The sequence below is a fragment of the Serinus canaria genome, chromosome 5, assembly GCF_022539315.1.
Source record: "Serinus canaria isolate serCan28SL12 chromosome 5, serCan2020, whole genome shotgun sequence".
NCBI lineage: Eukaryota > Metazoa > Chordata > Aves > Passeriformes > Fringillidae > Serinus > Serinus canaria.
This window is the reverse complement of record NC_066319.1, coordinates 10,520,341-10,541,147: the sequence shown is the minus strand read 5'-3', so window position 1 is coordinate 10,541,147 and position 20,807 is coordinate 10,520,341. Positions and strand designations below refer to the sequence as shown.

General features: G+C 41.3%; 1 long non-coding RNA gene across 1 annotated transcript in view; it reads right to left on the bottom strand.

Moving 5' to 3' along the window:
- Positions 1–468: 468 nt before the first annotated feature.
- LOC127059654 (uncharacterized) overlaps positions 469–20,807 on the bottom strand; it is a 32,034-nt gene continuing 11,695 nt past the window's right edge. Inside the window, exon 3 of the long non-coding RNA XR_007777657.1 lies at positions 469–1,832. This is a non-coding gene — a long non-coding RNA (uncharacterized LOC127059654). The remainder of the gene's footprint in view (positions 1,833–20,807) is intronic.

Sequence of the window (20,807 nt, the reverse complement as noted above, 5' to 3'; positions counted from 1 at the left end):
AGATATAGAGAATGTATCAGCTGTTCTCCATGGGTAATATGTGAAATAAAATAAACACAATTACATAAAACACTTCAGTTATGTTGTCTTTGGTGGGGGCAGTGGTCAAGATGAATCATTTCTCACTGTGTTCAGTCCTACTCATGCTAAGTTAGAATGGCAGTCCTGGGACAGACCAAAACTCTTCCCTTGCAAGCTTTGTTAGCAGCCACCTTATCTCATCAAACGGAGTAAACTCCGAGCCAGCAATGCATCCTGAAATTCCAGGGCAGGTCTGTGGAGAAGGCTCTAAGGCTCTTTTCTGCCCACATGTTCAAGCCAGGGCTGAAACGTGTCACAGCTTGGATTGATCGTGCAAGTTTATTTTTTGCCCTAATTAATCAGAGAAACAACTGCACACTTCAGCATTGCACAACAAAGTAACAGATTTATTGAGGCAGCACGTTCCAAAAATGGTCATGGCAGCTTCCAAGGTTATTTATGTTGAAGGATTTCCTGGGCCACAGTTCAGGTTAAAGTTAAATGGTGACCGGTTCAGTGTGGGGAGAACATTTTGGATAAAAGCTTAGCATGAGGGATTTTGTTGTTTTGTTCTTTTTTGTTGTTTTGTTTTGTTCTCTCTCTTTTTTTTTTTTTAACAAATTCCAAGCACAGACCAGAAAACAAATGTGAAACTGAACCTTATTAATGCACCAGCAGCACCATCTATTGGTGTCTACTCCTCGCACTCCAAGAAAACAAACCTAAAACCTGAACAAGTGCATTTTAATAAGTTCTTGGGTAAAATGAAGCATTTCCTCTATTTTACCACATCTCTGAACATAGTTAACATATACAGGAGAGGACTGGGGAACAGCAGAACTCAATGCCTTTAGAATAAATGAAGTGGGGTTGTAATTTTTTATTTAGCCTAATATTAAATTCCTCAAGAACATATGTTTATGAGAAAAATAGAAAAGAACTGGCAATGACACCTTTCCAGGAAACTGCTGCAAAAACCTTGGGTAGGGATCTATTGATGAGATAGTTGGCTGGTATTCATGATTTTTCTTTCCAAACTTTGAAGTTCTGCTCAGAATTGTCTATTTTTAGTTACTTTCTAAGCACTTTCAACTAAGATTTTTGAAATCCTGAGCAGCGAGTTTTCCACTTGAAACATTATTTTAAAAAGATAGAAAATCAAAGATTATGACACTTTGCCAGTTTTAATTACTTGTTTGTTAACAGCTGGAAGAAAATTTACCTGTCTCCTGCCCTTGGCCTTTCTGATCCAGATTTTGCAAGATGTAAGGGATGACACAAATGCAGGGACAAGGTATAGCTGCCAGCTGAGAAACAAGCAAGTGGAACCTGGAAATTAGAATTGTTGCTGTTACAAGTTTTGTGGTGCTTGCAGTGAGAATGACAATGTGTAGGGGAAAGCATGATCCTACGCAATGTACACAGCACAAGAAAACAATGGCAACAGAACCATCCCATTTAATAGCTACAACGTTTTCCTTATAAGTTCCACAGTTAGTATTTTTACCATTAAATTTGGGACAGAAGGCTGGATTGGGCTACAGTGTGGTTAAGTATGTACTTGCCAGCTAGTTCTTTTTGTTTGTACTGATCCTTTCTTCATTTCCTGCCAAAACCCCACATGGAGTACCTTTTCTTCCCTCCTTTCCTCTTCACTGGTGGAAAACACTTCACTCAAGCTGAAAGACCCTGCCCAGAAGCAGACAGGGCTCAAACCAGCCAGCTGGGGCAGGATGGAACAATTCTGACCTGACTGGAGTTTAGGAAGTGCAGCTTGTGTTTGGAAGGACCAAGAGCACCACCTGCCGCGCCTGTAAGGAGAAGCAAAACTCTCTGCAATAAACACAACCCAAGAAAAGGGAGATTGGGTTTTTATAGTTCCCTCCATTCCCCCACCAATCTTTGAAATCATGTGTTTCAAAGCACAAACACTGCTGAAGGAGAGATGTCCGAAAGTAGCGAGCAGCCCGAAGATGGCACACTCTTTGAGTGTAAAGGGCAGACAAGGAAACCCTGGAAACATGGTGTCAGTGGATTTTGGCTAACCTAGGCTAGATAAGCTGGAGGAGAATGGCAGAGAAGGAGAATGGCAGGCAGGGACTCTTTCCCATACCCCAGCCTCAGTTCCAGGTTTCAGGGAATGGGTTTATAAATGGGTTTATATCAAGACAACATCCTCTCTTCTCATCCATTCCTGCACCAGCCCCAGGTGTAACCTGCCCAGGTGAAAGCTCTTCCTTCTGCCCAAGCAGGGGATGATACTGAAAAACCCTGGAGAAGCATCTTTTCACTTCATCCCATAAAGCAAAATGGTGGGCATGAATGCTTAAATAGTGGCTGAAATTCACCCATGATCTAGATTAAAATCTCTGACAAGTGTAAGGATTTGGGGTTTCAGGGAGAGCAAGACTGTGAAACAGCACATGAAAGAGAGCATCCTCCTGTAGTAGTACAAGTTCAAGAAGAACTCTGTACTTTGGTCAAAGCCAGCTTATGCTGTAATGTGTCAGATGAGAAGTGGAAGATGTCATCAAATGCCTCCCAAATCAGGAGTATCTGTTTACACACCACCTTAGTTAAAATACTCGTTTCTAAGAACAGTCTGGTGTCCCACAGGACAGTATTTCAAAGGCTGCTAAAAACATGACTCGAAGTTCAAACAAGGTTCTAAATTAAAATTAAGTTTTGCAATGGTAAATATGTATTGGAGCAGGAATTCATCCTTGTCCACCAGTCTGTTCAAGAGCAGATGCCAAAGGAGTGGTCACCATTCTCAGCACAGAAGAGTTCATGGAGTATTCCTTAGGAGTGATTACTGTGTTTTGTACCTACCCTAGGGACACCCTATGGCAGACAAAAAAATCTATTCTATTTAATTCTATTCTATTTACTTAATCCATTCTATTCCATCCAAAATTCTTCACTATAGACAATTTTTCATTACCAAAATGGATTCCAAAGGCTATTTTTATTTCAGAAAGTTTTTTTGGGCTTCATTGTAAATTCTACATGGAATGATGGCAAAGTGCCTAAAATGTTGATATATACAAGGACTTCCCCATGAAGCCCTAGTGCAGGTCCCCTAACCTGGAAGAGGAAAACAAGGAATTATTTTTCTTTCTCCAGCTGGTACCACAAAATTTAAGCAGCCATGTCACGTGACCAACCACAAAAATTGTTTGTTCTCCAGTTAGATCAGAAAGAGTCAGAGTTCTTCTACTGTTACCTAGGAACAACTTCTACTTCATCCAAAAAGTAGAGACACTGGTGTGCTTGCAGATGATTATCAAAATCTGCAAAGCATCTCAGTCCGTGCTAAGAAGAACTGCAGTCAGGTGCCAGATAGAAACTCTTTCTGCAAGCACAATGACAGAAGGGGGAATACTAATGAATACTTTGGCACATATGAAGCCTTTTCTGGCTCATTGAGTACCCAAAGGACAGCAAGTCATAATTAAAGCCAATAATGGCAACTCCAGACAGCCATCCAAATAGTTTCCTTGTGCCGTCAATTCACCGTTTCATATTATCTCACATCATACTTAAGTAGTGTGGAGCACACAGGCATCAGGAGAAAGAATTCCAGCATGACTGAGTACAACCAATAAGTAAATCCAATTATGCCTAATTAAAACCTATTTATTGCATTCACACGGGTTTGCTTTTATTATCCAAATATTTTTTAAGGAATGGGGCTTTTTTCACTAAATAATTTGTGTCAGCTTTGAAATTGTTTTAATCTTTAAATACCTAATTCTTTGGAGTGAGGCCATGTATCCTTCATGAGAAGATGGAGCATAATTTGTTCATGAGGTAAAAAACTTTGCTATGTAAAAGCCTTTTTACTACAAGCTATGTACACAAGTCAAAATGCTTGGTAATGTCTCCAAATCAAAAACAAATGGTCCCATTAAGACTAGAATCACTGTTAATGATTTGATAAGACTGGAGTGTTTTGCATGCAACATTCCCAGCAAACACAACAGCAATGAGGATGCCAAATGAATTTTTTAACTTTTTTTTGATTCTGTGATAACTTTTTCAAAATATTTAACTAGACCTCCCTGAGTCTATCACCCACTTACAAAATCCTGGGGTTTTCCAGAGTCAAGAAAGATCTGCTCTACCCACTGAAGGCACATATTTTGTAATAAATTCTGACTCTCTGAGAATAGGTTTGCAAAACAAGTATTCTTCCAATACTTTATGTAAGTTGACACTTCTTTGAAAATTACAAGCAACTTTTCCATCAGTTATAAAAAGGTTTTATTTTCTTCATACTTTTTTAACACAGTGTAAAAAACAAACAAACAGATGTCTGGGTCTTAATCTCTGATGTCCAGCAGTATGGGCAGAAATGGGAGAACAAACAAACCGGATCTTATCTGTTAGTTCAGGAGCACACTGAGCAGTTCATCAAACAAACATGCTTATTGTCCTTTCAAGAGGTGCTCACTGTGACAGGAGTTCCATGACTCTGAATCACTCCAAGACTGAAAGGCACCATGCAATTCATCCAGCACAGGAGGGTGTGTGCTCTGCTCATTTCCCCTGATGAGACCCAGCTCTGGTCTCTCTGCTGGAAAGCACCAAACTCTCAGAGGCCACCACACTCCCTGCCTGCCCATGAGGGCTCAGGATCAGGTCTGAGCTGCACACTGGAAGAGGACAGCTGCACCTTGTAAAATATGTCTGTTCTCTTTAGAGACAAGGGAAAAGTGAGGGATTTTAAATCCCTTTTCCTAAGTAACTTTTTTCCCGAGGCTGTGCAGCCCTGCATCTCATTCTGCATAAGGAACACATTCATGGTCTGGCCTTTATTGATAAACAACATGAAAAATATGCAACTGGCATATATCATCAGGACCCTTACTGCCTACAGACATCAGACATGCTGGTGTGATGAACTGGTGAGCCAGATAGGAATCTTAGCAACAAATCCCAGGCCCGAGACTGATCCCATCTAATTGAAACAAAACTTCTACTGACTTCAGCAGGAAGAAAATCAAAGCTCCAGCTTTCTTTCAAAAACATGTCTATTTTTATACCAAAAGACTGTATTGTGAATTTTGCTTTATACTTCATTTATTCCCAATTTCTGGTTTTGAACACTGAAGAAACTACTAAAAGATACAGGTAAGGAATGGGATCCCTGTCAAAAAGAAGGAACAGAAATCCAAATTCTCCATTTAATCTGAAATGAGTTCAGCAATGTATCCTTGTTGCTGCTGCTCTAAGTGGATGTGGTGCTGCTGGCAGTGACAACTACAGCAAACATACATATGTCAAGTGGTCACTAAATGTGTTCATGAGCAGGGATGGAATCCCAGAAACTTCCAGTGCTCTTGTCCAAAACCCAGACTTCATTTTTTATTTAATGCAGTAGGACTTTGGAGTGTTTTAAACAGTAAGACTTTATACAGTAGCATTTCCTTCCTCCTCTTTCTTCTCTTTATGCTTGAAAAAAAAAATCTTGCTACCTATTTTGAAGTGTTGGAAAAGGATGTATCTGGACAGCTCAAGTGAGAGAGGAATTCCATAGCTCACAGCAGAGACTGGCAGTCAATCAAAGTGCACAAACCAGCACTTTGTTATAATATTTGCACAAGGCCATCAGTATCTGTTTAATGAAGGATATAAAGAGATTTGCACAAAGAAGTGAGTCCTACAGAGAGGAAGATGATTTACTGAGAAATAGTTCACATCCTCTCACCCCAACCTGATTTAATTAACTCCTGGTAATAGGGGAAAAACAACCCCTTATGTTACAAGTGCATGAGGGCCAATAAACCTGATTTATTGTCTTAACCACACTGCAAGACAGACAGAAACAAATGACACGTTTTTTCCATGGAATGTTGTTAGAGTGTGTGCACTAAGATATTTTCCTTCTCCTGGTGCATCTGTACAACTTTGCTGCCATCTGCTGCCTCCTGAAGACAAACAAATCACTCTAAAATGAGAGCTGGATGCCAGTGGCACGGAGCTGCTGCCAGTGGGGACGGAGGCCTGGCTTTAAAAGTGTTTTATAGCTGCCCTGGGCTGGTTACTCAATATGCTGAGTAAGGCAGAGACTCAGATTTTTCATTCCTCCTGAACTTTACTCAGAAAAAGCAGGAACAGCACAATACCTTTACATATTCCTAGGAGATGAAGAAAGAAACTATCCTGATACCACTTTTGCCACTCTGGGCTACCAAGAGAACAGTAGCAGCATTTTTTGAGAAAATACTGTTTTCAAGGTGTGGCATGAAGAGATAAAAGGAGAACACTGGCTCCTGTGCTGCAGGAAGGACCTTTTTATTGAAGAGCAAAGAAGGCTGAAGTCAGAAAAGACCAGCAGTGCCTTTTCAGGAGAACTCATGGCTGGAGAGGTGTGCACATGCTCTTCATTTCTACACACAGAGCTCTTTCCAAGGCAGGAGTCAGGACAGTGTGCTGAGTCAGACTGACCTGTTTCTCTGCCTCAGGCATAAACAACATCATCTCAGCAGTAGTCAGGTATGAGCTGTCAGCTTCCACAAAGAACTGAAGTTGTACATCTAACTGCTATAAACAGAAGGGATTAATTTCAGAAAAAAAAATTATGCTGGATTGAAATCACAGTTGTATTTACTCTACATAATTATGTAACTTATACACACTTAATATAGTACAAGTTCTCTTATTTTAATGAATGGCATGTTGCAAAATGTTTTCATTATAACATATAGTCCAGAAACACACAAGAAGGAAGTATCATATTTGGTAAGAAAATGCTTTGAATTCTACCTGAGGGAGCTAGAGGCAGCAGAAATGGCTTTTGAAAGATTGTAAAGATCTCTTGGCTGATATGAGGGATTTTTAAATTTTATTTTTAATCCTGCCTAGTAACTCAACCAGGCATTGAAAAATGGACCTTCCATCAACATAATTCTTTTAATCTCTATGACTGTAGAGTTTCTTCAAAAATTATATTCTGTATGATGCTGATAGAGAAGATTCAACCATTTATTCACAATGGGTTTAAAATAAGTAGCTGAAATGGTTTGGAATCAGTGCTGGTTACCTTTGCTCTCTCCTGGACACGCAGGGATTCACTAGTTAGGGCACACCACGGACCTTCAGCCAGGACATTACTTCATGGACTCCACATACATCATGGAAGCTCAGAAACACAGAGAGGTAAACACACCTACCCAGGCTTGAGAAACAGGCCTGCTGTCACCTCCAGGGCATGGCATCAGTAATAACCATGCCACCCACACATATGTCAGCCCTCTTCCATCAAAGCCTGGAGGTCACTGGAGGAGGCCCCCAAGTGAACAAGCCCACTGAGAACCTAAAGAGCAGCACTCAGCAGCCAGGGCACCTTCCTTCAGTCCTGAAACAAAGGCCTGTGCAAAACCCAGTCTAAACAGTCCTTCTACTGCAAAAATCGTTGCTAGGGGACTCCAGATTTCAGTCAAATTAGTATTTTGAAATAGTAGTTTTGTATATAAGTATGGCCGGAAAGGGTTTCAAAATGCTATTTCAAATTCTCTTCTAGGTCTTGCTTTGTTTTCCAGTTAGGATTCCATTTTATTTTCTGACTAAAACCACAGCACTTTGAAGCTACCAGTTGCTAAATTAGATTGGATTTTAACCCTGACAGCTCTCATGTATTCCTTGTAAATGGAAGTGGAGAGAAAAAAAAAATATCTTTGATGGAGAAAGGGACCAGAGTTGTGTGAGGGAGAAGAGTGACCTTCCAGCTCAGTGTCCAGCAGCAGCAAGAAGTCAGTGTGTTGGACATCATCAGGACAGGCACTGAGAATCACTAAGGTGGTAGATGAGGTGAATGAATGTGAAGTGTCACTCATCAAATGCTGCAAGATTACAAGGGAGCTGGGGGGTGGAGAAGGCAGCCCCTGAAACTGGCAGGGGAATGGTATCACAGATAACAGCATCAAAGCAAATGCTACAGGCAACAGGCAGAGGTGTGCCTCAGAATCCAGTGATGCTGGGAGAGTATGCAAACAGGCCCCAGGAAGAGACCAGGGTCACACAAGGTCCCTGAACAGTACCTCCCTTCACTGCAGGAGACTGTCCCAGCACACTGGCCCAGCCAGGCTGGGCTTCTCATCCAGTCTCAAGTGTCCAACAACACCTCTGTGTTGCTGTGAATAAAGCCCCTGTGTGGAGCATCCCTCCATGCAGGAAAAGCCACTCTGCTGTGCTCAGAATGTGGATGCTGGCTGGGCTGCAGCAGATGACTGGAAACTGGCTAATGAGGCTGTGGGGGTTAGAAATACACACACCACGACAGACACCAACAGGGCTGCTCAATCTGTGTGCCCACACACCCTCCAGCAGGAGCCTGGAACTCTCTAGGACTGAAAGGTTAGAAGAAAGTTACCTGTTCTCAGCGAGGCCTTGCAGTGCAGATAAAAAGAGAGACTCAAAGCCTCTGGAGGCAGAACAACTGGCATGGAAGAGTCAGTAATTGTTACTACTGTCACAGGTACTTGGGAGGATTATAGAAACAACTGTTTAACTACATCCAAAGTGCTGCAGAGTGGAATAAATCATATGAATAGGAACTATTCTAGCCATGTTCTGCTATCTCTTTAATTGCTGATTGTTTATGAGCAGTGTGTCAGTGCTTCTTGTCCACCACTGTAGCAAGAGAGAAACCACTGCTTTTGGCTTCAGTTGAGAACAGAAGAGATCTGTGACGTGCTCTGTAGCTTAACTGAATGATTCAATAAAAGATAAAAATCCACAGGTGAGAAGCTTCTTCTTTGCTTTCATATGTCTTGCATATTTTTGAAGGCACAAGTTTTTGTTGATTAAGGGTTTTGCTTTTACTCTGCTTTCTTTACCACCCTCTCTGCTGATGAAGGATGAATAGGGAAAGTGTTGACCTTTCTCTCTATGTTCCAGTTCATAAACACAAATAACACTTTCTTGTATCTGTGCCCAGTTTGGATAAAACACAGTCTGATAGATACTGTATCCCAGATGTTACATCTGATAATTAGGCAGCTTTAAAATGTAACATAGCTGAATGTTATTAAAACAACTAAAATAAAATTAAACCTTCATCCCTGTCATATGCTTTTTTTTTCTGCAGGAAAACACAGGTTTTGCCTTGAAAAGGTCAGAGCAAAGAAGCAGCATGGTGATGTAGATGAAGGTAACTTTCAATTCTAGACTGTCTGTATTAAATAGTTTGCAATAAACTGCTCATTAGTTGCCTATCATAGGCAAAACAGCCAGTTGGTGAGCCCTGTGGCTTTTGTGCATTCTAGCACACTTCTAGCATGATCCAGAAAATCCAGGCAAGGGGTAATATATGTGATTACATGACTTGTTATCTTAAATGGTTTCATATGTGGTATTTGCTCCAGTTATTTGACATGACTCAAGTTGACCTCATTGTTTGTATGCTTGAAAGGGAACAATTATGCAACTGCTAAATGGTATGGAAGACAGCAGTGCCACAGGAGACAGGAAAGAAAATAGGAATGCAATGTCTACTAAGCTGTCAAAATGTCTGACACCAACATAATAAGTTTATTTTCTTTGTATGGTCCTCTACTACAGAGTAATGAAAAGCTAACATTCATGCTGTAAATCTGGATTAATCATGACAACTTGTAGCTTTTATTGTCATTTGGAACCTACAATTTTTGTGGTTCTTTGTATGTTTTCTGACAAGTTTTGCATTTGCCAGAATAACAAAAAATAAAATTACTAAAGGAGACAACAGTGGCACTAAAAATAGCATTTTATGACAATGCTGTCAAATGATAACATACATAAAATGAAGCACATGTATCTTTAGTTACAAAATCTTTGTATATACTTAATGTGAGTTTGGCAACATCTTATGGAGGATGTTAAAGCAAGTACATCTTTGGTTTTATCAGTGGTTTACAAAGAACACTGATGAAATAACATAGCATTAGCTAAAACTGGACAAAATGCAAACACTGTAACCTTCTTGTTAGTGCTGACCTACTTGCAATGCATTTGTATTAACAAGTTAGAAAAAGAAGGATGGAGGAGTCCTGGAAAATTCACTGGTATCTATTTAATCTGGTTTTCAAGTTCTTTATTTCAGTTTTCCTGGCAGCTATTTCACATTTTTGTAAGGGAAAGCACGTAACATCTTATGAAACTGCAAGGCATCCTCTGAAAACTATTTTGCTTGATTTCAAACCACCTTGAAGCCTTTACAGAGGGCAGAGAACAAGGAGATGCAGTCTCCTCTGACCCCACCTGAGTGGCTGGCCAGCACCCAGCTGAACCAGCACGGCCGGCCGCGGGCTGGGCTCCAAGGTGAGCTCCAAGGTGAGCCCTTCCTGCTGACTCCATGACAAACCAGCTTAGCTAGGATTGCCACACACTGCTGAAGGTACCTCAAGGCAGTGCTAAACCATGCCAGAATTAAAGAGGTTATTTTGCATTTGGTACTGATCCCAGTGTCCTGACTAAAGCCCACACCTGAGGAATTGCACGCTGTATTCCCTAGTTCTTCCTCCTCTGTGTTTTCTATTCCCTGTTCTGCAGGTCTCTGGGGATGGTCAAGAAATGCTCCAGTGAAGAACTGGAGAAAGGAAACTTCAGGGAAAAAACTGAACATCTTTGGCTTTCACATGGCCATCAATATGAGCTGGTTTGCTGCCCAGCATAATAATCTTTCCTGGTCCTAGTGGTAGAATCACCGATGCATGTGGAGAAGACAAGAGCCTAGAGAAGATGTGTGCTGCTTTGGGGCTGAGGTAATTTTCTGCCCAGTGGCTGGAATGGAGCTGGGCTTTGGATTTGTGCTGATTATCAACACAAAGTTGATAATATGGAGATGTTTTTGTTATTGCTGAGCAGGGCTTGCACAGAGCCGAGGACTTCTCTGCTTTCCATAGGCCCTTCTGGTGAGGGAGTGCAGGTGCATGAGAAGCTGGCAGGGGACACAGCCCAGGACTGTGTGACCCCAAGTGACCAAAGGGTATTCCATGTTGTATGGCATGGAGTGATGGCCTTTGTCTCCCCAAGTCACTGGTACCGTGAGGGGGCCCTGCTCTCCTGGAGATATCCTGCCCGCAGGAAGAAGGGGATTCATTCCTTGTTTCTCTTTGCTTGTGTTTTGCATGGCTTTTGCTTTTCCTATTAAGCAGTCTTTATTCCAAGCCCATGAGTCTTGCAGCCTTCCCCCTCTGATTCTCCCCCTGGGCCATGGGACAGTAGCGAGCGGCTGCCTGGAGCTCGGTGGCTGGCCGGGGTGAAACCACGGCACCGTGACAAAGCCTTCTCTGGGAACAGGAACACCACTGCTGCCAGCTCTGAGGGAGGCAGACACTGCTGCCTGAGGATTTATTAACATTTTCCCCAGATGATCTTGCCTCCAGATACTGGTTTCTTTCAATATGTGAGTAGGATGATCAGTTTTAATTAGCATGACTTTAAAGATGACCGAAGCAAATACCAATTACTGTCAGTCAACAGGGTGATTACAGCTACCTCAGAGACATTGCAACAGAGGAGTGGTTGCTTTATTTATGTGTTAGAAATGGATGGCAAAGGAAAGCAAATATCCTGATTTAGCTCACAGCCTTGGAATCAAGAGGAGGAGAAAAATATTTTTGCTTGCCGTGATACATTTAGTGTTTTGTTCTGGATTTCCTGGGACTTCTGTCAAATATTTAGTGCCACAGAAACAAGAGGAAAAAAAGTAAATATATCAGAAACCCTCAGAGCAAAGGGCTTTTGTCTCTTTTGTAGCATTCATGAGCCCAGATGTTCCTTCCTAAGTTCACTGCTATGGCATTCTTTGTTGGAGGTTTCAGAATGATTATCCCAAGCAGAATGCCTTAGGAAGGTAATGGTTTCTCTTCATGTGTCTAGGTCATTCTGACCTAACCCCTTCCTAACATTACCAGACAACTGGCTCACTGCCAGAGTGCTCAACAAATTTAACATGCCATTAGAAGGATTATGGTCTGTGTTCAGTACAGATTTGCTGCAACTCCAACTGTTATGAAAATGCCTGGAATATTCAAATATTGCTTGTCCCGGGCAGAGATAGAGCAGGATTGTTTTTTGTTTTGTTGACTCCTGTCTGAAAAGCTCCTCCAATCTTTGAGTTATTTTTATCCATGTCTAACTTGGAAGAGTTTTGAAACAGCATTTAGCTAAAAAGGAAAGCTGACATAAAAGTGTGTGCCAACTTCCCAAATGCTAAATTACAATTATTTTCCTGCCTCACTGCTACCTATGAAGAATGAGGCTACACAGATGACCTAGGGATTGAGGGACCAATCTTCAACACAGCTATGTTTGATGAATATTTCAGAAACTTCAGAATCAGAAAGATGAGGCGGTGTGGGGACCCTCCTGTCTGTGAGCTTGTGGGGACATCTCTGTCCCTGAATTAAGTTACTTCTTTTATCAAAACCTTACTTTTACTGGGCTTGGTGACATTGTTTCCTGTTTCTTTTACTCTTGTGTTGTGTACACTTCACAGAACAACAATTCAGGCTCCTTGTGCAATAAAAGCTGTCCAAAAAAAAAAAAAAAAAAGCAAATAACAGCACACACTATGGACAACAATGCCTAACCCAGGAGATCTGAGTAGTTGGGAAATGACATATCTGACTAAGGACACCTTTTATTGATAACAAGAATGAAATAAATGTATATAAGAAGTGATAAATATATAGAATCCCAGAATACCACAATATGTAGTATCAGATATATTTAGGTCTGGACTTCTTTATAATGTCTAGCTAGAGGCATGGAGGCAGGCACTTCTATGCCTCGAGCTGAACATTCCACAAATTTATAAAGGAAACAATGTCCCCAAGCCCAGTAAAAGTAAGGTTTTTTGTCTAAGAATAGTATCTGTGCTCCTGAATGGATTTCCAAAGTACACAGTTGCTCTGCACTGATCTTTGAAAATTCCAGATGAAATCTACTTGTGTATGGCAGTGCCAAGATGTTTCTCTTTTACTTTGGAAAAAGCTGGTTAGGAATTTAAGAAAATGGAAAATGCATCAATTTTGAATCTATTGTGTTAAGTTTTCAGGACTTTCTGTTTCTATTTTGGTTAGTTCCTCTCTAGATATAATTCTTTAAAAAGTTGCATATATGCATGGTTAAATAGGTTAGATAGTGCATGTGGACATGCTCTTGCTTGTGCTGAAGACTTTAAAATTCAAAATGCCTTGAAACACCAAGTGGTAAGAGACTTCATAAAGACTAATTTATATTACAATCGACAGAACTATATTTGAAAGTTACATGCTTGTGGTTTATGTTGCTGAACTCAACACAATAACAAAATCAAGCTCAGTTTATCTCCCCCAGTCCCCAGTTTTTCTCCAGAAATGTTTCTTCTGCCCCACATTTCTCTTTCTATCATATGCCACTGGATGGATCTCTTCTCTGTCTTTTTGGTTACTACAAGGCACTGAAAAGAACACAGACAATAAAGAGAAAGACTTCCTGGTCACACAGCAATATCAAGGCACACTTCAGCCTGGATCAGCTGTGCCAAGGAAGATCCAGACACTTCACCTGGAGAGCTGTAATTTCTGCTCCCCTTGTCACTGACCACAGAACAAAGCTTTGGTGCTCCTTCTTCAGGCAGCACCACAGCTCGACTCAGTGCAGTTTGCCAGGATGGACATTTTTACTGAAGCAGTAAAGAGAAATGTCCATTGCCTGCAAGCACCTTCCAGTGACATGTTTTCAAACACTTAGGCCAAAAAGCATCAGGGAAGATGTGGGTTTGCAGGGGCTGCCAGGCAGGACAAACCACAGGCTTCCTGCAGCTCCGGTGACACGCTTATGTTCTGCTTCTGAACGCTCTGCAGGAAACCAGGAGACAGAAACCAGCTTCTCCTGACAGAGAGCTGTTAACCTTTGGAATTCTGACTTGGACAGTACAGCACAGGCTGTGGCTAATATGGCACTTTGAGGGAATCTCTGTGCACAGAGACACAGGGCAGTTGGCTATCTGTCTTTAGCACCAACACTGACTGCTCTTGGCCTTGTCCTGGATGTCCCCTCTGGGCTCCTGAAGCAGCAGCTGAGCTCTCGCTGACCTTACTCCTGGGTTCCAGATACATAGCTTTCCCCATGCTGGTGTTTCTGGAAAGGAAATTGTTACTCTTGCAACAGTGGAAATGGGAAAACCTGCATTTCTCCAAAATCTGTATACCCAGGAGTCAGGAGGATTCTTCTAACAGACTGCCAGCTGGATGAAGAATAATGGAGTTCCAAGGCTTAAACAGTGGTCTGGCTATTCTTGATGTAAAGAGATACTTTTACTCCCCTCCAGTTCAGTCCTCCCACTCTGTAATTTTTTGGTTCCCTTTCTTGGACTTGTGCAGATTAAAATCAGAAAACAAACAGCATCCCTTCCCCCACTTCAGAAGAACACTTTTTCCTGCTTTTCTTGGCTGACTGCTCCTTTCATACCCCGTGGGTATCCTTGGGATATCTCCCAGGGCAGGCTCTGCAGAATGGCCCAACACCAAGCAGCCTGGCTGTCTAGTGCCTACCAACGCTGACATGGCCTTGAATGGCTTAATTTTGTAATGGCAGTCTCTTAGATAGCTTGGGAACTCAAACCAATCTCCAGGTCTCACCACCACATCACAACCTCCTGAAAGGAGAAGACACCACCACTGGCCTCAGTCCTTTGGAACCTTTGGAAGGTTGGAACCTTTCTGAAAGTTCCAATGTACACAGACCTGTTCTTTGTCTTCCATTCATGCAATTACAGGAAATCCCAGTGACCAGAACAAGAGCTCTCATTGTTTCACAAAACTGGTAACACCTTGATAGCTAATTTGGTTTAGGGCAAAAATAACTTAAGAAAGCCCCAAAGAAACACCCCTTCACCCATTCCACCACTGTGCTAGAGATCTGTGACCCCTGTTTTCAAATCCTTTCTAGGAATCTCAAATCAGAGACCACTTGCCACAAACATCTTCGCAGTAACATCAGTGAGGGGCCTCAGTGTTCTAAGGCAGATGATCTCCTTCTGGAACTGATTGGATTCACAATTAGTTAATTTCTGGATTATACAAGAGATTTAGAGACCTTAGCACAACAAGATGTTTGAAATCATATGGTTCATAACTATTAGAGGAGCACGTTCTGGTAGCTCCTCCAGCTTTTGACCAACAACTGAATAGCTGGCCAAATGCCATTCAGTCCTTCAAACACAGAGGATAAACACAGAATTTGGACAAGAGTGCACTTCCATTTCTTAGTCTTATCACAATATTTACAGGTATAAAAATGCATCCAACCAAAATAAAATCCATGACAACATTTGCAAAAAATCTATCAGAGAGTGCAGGAGTTTGACCTTGTCTGGCAGCCAGGTGCCCACCAAGTTGCTCGATTACTCCTCTCCTCATCAGGACAAAGGAGGAGAAAGTAAAGACAGGACAGAACTTGTGGATCAAGGTAAAGGCAACTTAATAAAGCAAAACCAAAGGCTGTGTGCAAAGGAAAATCAAAAGATTAATTCTCTACTTCCCAACAGCAGGCCATGCCCAGCCACTTTCTGGGAAGCAGGGATTCAGCACATGTAGCAGTTGGCAGATTTACATGATGGTGGCCTTCAGCTGCCTGTCTCTATGACTGTCCTTTGCTCTTTCACACAACAGTGAAATGGAATAATCCATCCCACAACAGGGAAATGGAATAATCCATCCCACAACAGGGAAATGGAATGATCCACCCATCCCTGCAAGTGTTCAAGGCCAGGCTGGGGGGAGTTCTGAGCAACCTGGTCTAGTGAAAGGTGTCCCTGCCCATGGTGAGGGGTTGGAACCACATGATCTTTAAGGTCCCTTCTCAACTTCAGTCATTTTATGATTCTATGGTTTCTAAGCTGTTCTACTCTAAAAACACTGATTTTGTGCTACAGAATGTGGTGACTGGGGACACCTACCGCAGAGGTGAGAATCTTTGGAAGAAGCAAGCCATAGGCATTGGGAAGGCCTTTCCTTGTCTCTGAATCCCACTGTGTCAATTGGGTGTCCTAATTTCCATGCAAGAAGTGAACAACTTATTGTTCATGAATCTGAACAGAGACTTTAATTCCTCCAAGGACTCAGGACATGAATAATAGTTCCCTGTGGCAGACCAATGATGACAGTCATTCTAAGGCTATTTACACCACACACTGGCATTTAAAAAGCAGTGGAAAATGAACTCGTGCTGTTCAATTGCTAATTAAAAGTGAAATACATTGCCAGGTCGTTCTTATCTAAAACATAAGAGATATACAACTGGACTATTGCAATTCAGCTTGCATCAGAAGGGCCATGGCAGGAGACCATAAAGGACAGCTAACTGACTGACAGACAAACTATAGGACATCAAATAAATGTTGGTTCTTCACAGCTTTCTCATGATTAACAGTCATGTTGTAAACTAGAGTCCATGTCTCCCACTGCCCATCCTCAAGTCCTAAGCAAAAGAGTTATTTTACTGCTCATTTACATGATAAACAAGGTTCTGGGTCAAATCTTTCTCTAAATTTTGAATCACATAGCTTATTTGGAAATATGAAGAGAACTGGGGGTCTGATTAGTGCCACATGCACACTGGGAAGAAGCTAACACATTGCAAAGTAAGAGAATTTTGAATTGAAATTTTTAATTTTAATTTAAATTGCAAAGCTCATAGAATATTGAGATCAGGGTAAAGGAATTTCGGAAGGAAGACCTTCCCTTTCTCAAGGAGGATTGGCTTAGAGAACATCTAGGCAAACCTGACATCCACAAGTCCATGGGCCCTGATGGGATGCATCCACAGGTGCTGAGAGCTGGCAGACCTCACAGTGAGGCTGCCCATGATCATCTTTGAAAGGTGCCAGGGATCAGGACAGGTGTCTGAGGACTGGAAGAAATGACACCCCACTCTTCAAAAAGGGCAAGAAGGAGGACCCAGGGAACTACCAGCCAGTCATCCTCACCTCAATCCCTGGGAAGAAGACAGAGCCTCATTCTGGAGGCCATCTCTGTCCACAGGGAACACAAGAAGGTGGAATCAGCTGGATTCACTATGGGTTGGCCAACCTGATTTCCTTTTATGAAGAAACAACTGCCTGGAGGGGTGAGGGAAGAGCAGTGGATTTTGTTTTCCTTCCCTTCAGCAAGGCTTTGGACAATGTCTCTCACAACATCCTCGTAGGCAAACTCAGGAAGTGGGGACTTGATGAGTGAGCAGGGGGATGGGCTGAGAACTGGTATGCTCTCCAAAAGTTATGGAAGAACAGTTTTAAAGTATTTCATTAAATAAATTATTTACCAGTAAAGAAACTGGGACAAATCTAAATACTTTCATAAGATAAACAGCTAAAATATTTTATCATAGGAACCACATAACTTATATCTAATATTCAAAATTAATATTATTTCCTCAGTTAAACATGTCATTCCTAATATTATTTCCTCAGTTAAACATGTCATTCCTATTTCATTTTTAATACAGAAATCCTAATTTCTGTATTAAATAAATGTATTATTAACTTTCATAACATTCCTAATATTATGAAAGTTAATAATACATTTATTTAATACAGAATCATTATTAGGAATGACATTAGGAACATGTCATTCCTAATAATGATTCTGTATTAAATAAATGTATTATTAACTTTCATAAAACTGAAGTACATACTTGAAAGTAAATTGTAATTACATTGTGTTCTCCACCTTTTGTTGAAGGTGGACTATTTCACAAGCTTTCATTTTTCATAGGTTATTTTAACTCATTTTTCCTGACAAGTATAAATTATGGGCACACCTATAAATTACTGTCATTGTTTGTAGCAGCAGATAAGCACTAGTAAATTCAATTTAGAGCCCTATCTCCAGCCTGTAGATTTTTTTTTGGTTCACCCACATCTCTGAATTCCTGTCAGCATCAACTTTGGAATGCCTCCCTTGAAGTGATACATTCTGGGTGATCTTTGCTGCTCTCCTGGCAGTCTTGACATCCCCTGCAGCTCATTCCCTTTCCCTCTGTTCCAGAGTCACTATCCAGGTCAACCCTTTTCTTGCTGAATGGAGCTTGCAAGCTCCCTGCACCACACTGTGACAACTAAATCCACTTAGGATTTAGTCATGAGCCAGATCCATCCCACAGCACGCAGCTCCATTATTGCTTCATGCATCAGACATGTCCCTCTTGAACTGCAAGAGCAGGAGAATTAATGGAGTCAATTTTAACTTGGAATTTTCTCTCTAATCTAATTTCAAAAGGTTGTATAAAAAAAAGATATGGCCAGTGTTATGTAATGCTGTAAGTTTGTTTCCCCCCCTAAACAGCCTTTTCATTTCATTGGAATTAGTTGCTTAAAGCAAACTGGATTTAGCTCATGCTCCTCATGTTGTTTCTGTGGATTTTTAGCTTTAGATATCTTGTGGTTTTTTTCAGTGAGTGTGAATATGAAAGATGCCAAGCATGTGTTATTGAAGATACTTCAGCAATATCAGTGAGATGGCAGGAAAGTGTTGAGCTGAACAGGAAGAACTTACTGTGAGGTGGCAGGCTGAGGAGCTGCTTCCCAGAGGATGGAGCAGAGCTCTGCTCCAGAGATTTCTGAAAGTAATTTCACTGCAGGAGCATGAGGGTCTCAGTAGTCAGGGGAACACATTACACACTGGAGCAAAGTTCTAACATTCTAATCTTTGTATCAAATGCTATTTGCTGTCTTAATGTCACACTAATAAATTTCATTTAATGGCAAATAAAATTATCTGTGTTGCTTTGCTTGTTTTGCCATAGTTCTGTAATTGATGTTTGCTAAAATGTTGCTGTGCTCAGGTATCAGTGAGATGTGAACTCACCCTCTCATGATGACCCTGCTTATTCTATTTTTACAGGCCTACTCTATTTTTATTTTTTGTTACTTGTTGGGGTTTTTTCTGTTTGTTTTGGTTTGGTTTTTTGGTAATTTGTTCTCTTCTACAAATGGATACATAACTGGATTTGGACCTACATTCCGTACTCATGGACCTTATTCCCTTTGTATTTTCTTTTGAGATAAATATTCTGATGTGACTTGTGGAGCTACAGGGCTATGAAAACAGATTGAGAGAGGTGTCTCACAGGAGCTGAAGGAAGGAAAAAGCCCAAATCTCATCAAAATCCCATCAGAGCTAAGAGCCAGCCTTTGGTCCTGCTGTTCTTCATTTTTCGGATTTTATTCCTTCCGAAAGGAATTTGTGGCCCCATGGGGAATGAGAAGCAGATGGATTCAGAGATGACCTCTGCCTCAGAAAGTGATGATTACTGGAATTTGGGAAGATATGCAGAGAAAGGGAGACTCAATACCTGCCTCCTCCTTGTTCACTTTATGTAAACACGCATTAGTTTTGCTTCAATCACTGTGAATTTATAATAACATTATTCAATGCTTATGAGATCTTATGAGATGCTTATGAGATCACTTTAGCATAAGTGTTTTATGCTAAAACACTTTGACATTAATCTAAACCCAGAGCACAAATCCATAAACAAAGTAAAATTCACAATCATTTTCACTGGCAGAGATATTCACCAGAGAACAGAAACCAAGGCAGCACCTTGGCAAATGAAATCCTTAGGCAGCACCCTTGAAACCCTTAGGCAGCACCTTCTCCAAGAGATTTGGCAGCACAAAGGCAGAAAAAGCCCCAAACCCAGCACACAGAACAGTCAAAACCTTGCAAACACAACACACAGATCCACACAGACCTTGGGGAAATATTTTCTGTGCAGAATCCCTGTACCTTTGCACAGCACAGGGCCCTATGACCTGGTTTTTGGAAGCCTGTATCCGAGGCACGTGATTTGCTCAGCAAATAATAATTGAGTTGCTGTTTGAGAGGAAGATTTTCCCTATCCTGAGGATGCCTCAGGAGAATCTCAGCCCTGGGCTCATCAGCGTGTTTGCAGGGCTGCTGGAGGCTGCACTGCTCTCCTGCACAACTGGGGTGATTAGTGAAAGGAATCACTGCTTCTGTTGGGCAGAAGAGACACCAGAGACCTAAGTCTTGTGTTCTACCCCCTCTGAGACCATCTTTTTCCTTCCCCATTCCTTCCAAATCATTATTTTTCTCTTCAAGGACTGAATCATGGCGCCCTGCCTGTGTCCTTGTTAAGATCTCAGCTAGAAAAATGCTTTTGCTTAAGAAAATAACATCATGGGAAAGGCCATGGCAACACAAACACTTGTTTTGCCAGAACACATTTATACTGGATGGGTGGATAGTTCAGATGGCCATGAACACTTAATAAAGATCATTTTTCTAGTAATTCCCCAAGGCACTTCCTTCAAAAAAACTATTATAGAGAGACAGGCATTTCAGTGAAAACTGCCAGACTTAAAACAAATATGACTACCTTCTTTTAATAATTTTTCCTGTCACCTTAGCAATCTAGGGAGGGCAATTTCTAGTCTAAATAAATTGGATTGTATTATGCCTTTTCAAGTCTTCAGTCTTTTCTGAGTTTTATTTTGCATCCAAATTCCTAATAGCAGCCTGTAACACATTTACATTCCTGCATTCTTGCATTCTTGCCTCTGTTTTGTTGGGTACACAGTATTCCTTTCCTTTTTTTCTTCCCTTCCCCTCTCTCCCTTTGGTAATATGACCATTTTGCATTTTTCCAGATTTGGAAAAACAGGAATGTTTTCAGCCTTCACATTAGTGTTTAAGGAACAAGAACAAAAAAGGCACCTCTGGCCTTCAGGCACAAATTTAGAACATTAAACTGCATGCAGAAAGAAGCAATATGAAATCTTGGGC